Consider the following 3,728-nt stretch of genomic DNA (forward strand, 5'->3'; position numbering starts at 1 on the left):
ATTTACTAAATAAAACAATAAAAAACATATAATATTCCCTCTTAAGAGAAAACTATATATCTAGTTTACTAATTCTGCTCCAGCAAATTATTCACATCGCACATACTGAACAATGTTTTTAAAATTTTGGAATGAAGGTGCTTTGAGAGGTTTGGTAAAAATGTTTGCCATATATCTGCACTTCTGCAGTACTTTAAGACAATTGTTCTATCATTGTTCAGGTCCCTCAAAAAATAGTACTTAACATCAATATGTTCACTTCTTCTATGATGTATAGGATTTTTGGAGAGTTTAATGGTTGAGGTATTATCACAATACATTGCAGTAGCCTTCTATTGCTTGAAATTTAGTTCTTCAAGGATTTTCATCAACCAAATGACTTAGCAAGTACAAGCTGATGCAACAACATACTCAACTTCATTCGTTGATAAGATGACTATTGGTTGTTTTTTAGATGACCATGGGAGGACCCCTATGCCAAGCATAAAGATATATAATGAAATACTCCTCCTATCTTCTTGATCCCCTGCAAAGTCACTATCAGTTAACTTAATTAGATCTGGTTTTCCTCCAATCTAGAAAGCAACCCAAGATTTTTTGTTCCTTGAAGATAACAAAAGATTCTTTTGGCACCCAAGAGATGCATCTCAGTTGGATTTTTCATGTATCTTTTACTTAAGCTGATAGAATGCATTATCTCAGGTCTTGTAGTAGTTAAATACATCAAACTACCCACAATTTGTTTATACATTGTGTTGTCCATCTTTTTCCTCCAGAATTTTTGTTTAGCTTCAAGCCGTACTCATATGGGGTACTTACATGATTACAATCATGCATCTGAAACTTGTTTAAGAGTTCTTGAACATACTTCTTCTCGTTCAAGTTCCCATGAATGTTGATTTAACATCCATTTAGTAGGTAGGCCATGAATTTTGAGTTTCCATGTCAATCACTAATCTGATGGTATCATGTCTTACAACCAGAGCATACACTTTTTTATAGTCCACACCATATTCTTGCTTATATCCTTTTGTTGCTAGTCTCGCCTAATACTAGTCAACTTCACCATATTATTTTCATTTAGTTTTGAAAGGCCATTTTACACCAACAATTTTTTGCCCATGTGGAAGATCAACAAGCTCCCATGTATCATTTCTGACTATGGCTGCAATTCCATCATCCCTTTTTTTGTTTGCTATTTTCCTTCTATGACCCTACTCTCAAAGGTTGTGCGATCACAGTCTAAAAATAAAGCAAAACAAGTAACAAGATCATCAATTTGATTAATTCAGTTACCTCAAAATCTTCCATCCATGTTGACCATTTTTGAATGCGACCTCCACGAGGTTCAACAAATGCATATGCTAAACTTATAGCTCATGATGGTGTTGTATCTTGTTCCTCTCCTCCAAATTTAGCTTCTGAATTATTTGTGACATGATTATGTCCCTTCCCTTGTTCCACTTCTTTAAGTTTATTCTTCATCAAATATGGCACCTCTACTTGTCACAATCCTTATAGTGGGAGGGTTGTACAATTTATATGCCTTGGAAACCTCACTAACACCAAGAAATACACACTTTTCACCCTAATTTTAAAGGCTCTTTCTTTTCTAGTATGGGACATGAGCGTAAGCAAGGCAACCAAAGATTTTGAAATGATCCACCGATGGTGATATGTTTTTAACATTAAAAGTAGGGCTCTTATTCAACATATGAATGCTACAATTTGTTGCTTCTATCCAAAAGGATTTTGGAAGTTTTCCATGTTGAGAATGGTTCTATTTTCCCTTCATGATACTCCATTTTGTTGAATGATACTCCATTTTGTTGAGGAGTGGAGGTTGTTGTTAGTTCTTTTGTTAGTTCTTACCTAATTTTGTGCATGATTTTGCCCACGTTTTCTGGGCTATTTTTTATCATTGAAATGGCAACGAAATGATATTGTAAAGATAAAAGAAATGGGGTTATATGCCCCACATCACTTGGAGTGATGATAAGCCGATGTGATGTTCGCCAAAAGAACTTGGTTCTTGATAAGAACTATGAATATTGGTTCAACCAAGAAGTTTTGAAAAGACAATACTCTCACAAGGAAGTATTCCTCACTTTGAACTCAAAATGAACTTAATTTCCATTCAGCAATTGAAGAACAATTATAGGCAAGCCAAACATGACTCCCCACGTGACCCTACTATAAACCAAGACTTTTTTTGTCTTAGATTAAAGCTACTTCATGGCTCGTTACATAGGATTCCCTTCCAGCCATGATGGACACATTTTGAAACTAAAACCCACATGGGTAATTCCTAAGCAAATAAATTACAAAGAGAAAAATAAGAAAAAGAAACTTTGGATTCCATGATGTGTTTAAGCCAAGTGAAAATAGTCAAGCATTTAGCCTAGGAGTCCATAATTCCTTGGAGAAATTCGGCCATCATTGATTTCCATGGTCCCCACGAATTTATAAAAGCAAAAGAGACTTTTAATTATGCATTAGGACTTTGCTGGATACATTGCACGAAAATTCCGAGTTGCCACACATACACAATCAACATTTTTAAGTTCTCAATCAGATGCATTAAGTGCAACCTCTCCCCAGCTTTAATGATGGTAGTTGTAATTAATGTCAATTGTTCACTCTTCAACCATGCCTTTATTCTAAATTCAAATGAACAAAAAAAAGTTAGAAACTAGCAAAAACAATTATAAAACATTAAAATTAACATGGATCAAGTTTATCCGATTTTTTTGGGAGGCACGGCTTGGCCATGCCCTAGGACACGACCATGTCCCGATTAAGTTTTTAGGAATTTTAAAACAAAGGCGTACACGGCCTGGCCATGTCCTGGGGCACGGCCATGTTCAACATTTTCCTCTTTTTGGCCAAATTTTAAAGAAACACAATGAATGAAGTTAGAACTCCCTTGGTCTGATCTTGGAGTACTCTCCTTGATGCTTTCCATGAGTAGTCCTAGTGTATTTTGTGCTCTTTTGATCCTTGCCCTTGTCATGGGACCACCAATGCCTCTTAGTCCATCATGATCCAACTTGGGCTCACTTGGGTTCACATCATCCCCTCCTTCTTGAAAGGATTTTGACCTCGAAATGAGTTCGCCATCACCTATACCAAAAGGAGTCAAATCAGAAACATTGAAGGTGACACTTATGTTACTATTATCATTCACTTTGTCCACCACACGAAATGGGCCATCTCCCCTAGGAAGGAGTTTGGATTTCCTTTGTTCAAGAAACCTTTCCTTCCTCATAGGTACTCAAACCCAATCTCCAGGTTCAAATACCACTTGCTTCCGCCCATTGTTAGCTTGCTTTGCATAACTTGCATTCCTTTTCTTGATTTGAGCCTTGACTTGCTCATGCAATTTTTGGACATACTCCGCTTTAGCCCATCCATCCCTATGCTTCAAAATAGAATCATTAGGAACTGGTTACAAATCAAGAGGTGTTAATGGGTTAAACTCATATACAACTTCAAAAGGTGAAAAATCAGTAGTGATATGAGTTGCTCTATTATAGGCAAACTCAACATGGGGTAAATGTTCCTCCCATGACCTGATATTCTTCTTGATCGCGACCCTTAGGAGGGTGGAAAGAGTCCTATTGACAACCTCAGTTTTCTCATCCGTTTGAGGATGACAAGTGGTTGAATAAGCTTAGTGCTAACCTTCCCCCATTGGATCCTCCAAAAGTGACTAAGGAACTTTGGGT

The sequence above is a fragment of the Lupinus angustifolius genome, chromosome LG03, assembly GCF_001865875.1.
Source record: "Lupinus angustifolius cultivar Tanjil chromosome LG03, LupAngTanjil_v1.0, whole genome shotgun sequence".
Lineage (NCBI taxonomy): Eukaryota > Viridiplantae > Streptophyta > Magnoliopsida > Fabales > Fabaceae > Lupinus > Lupinus angustifolius.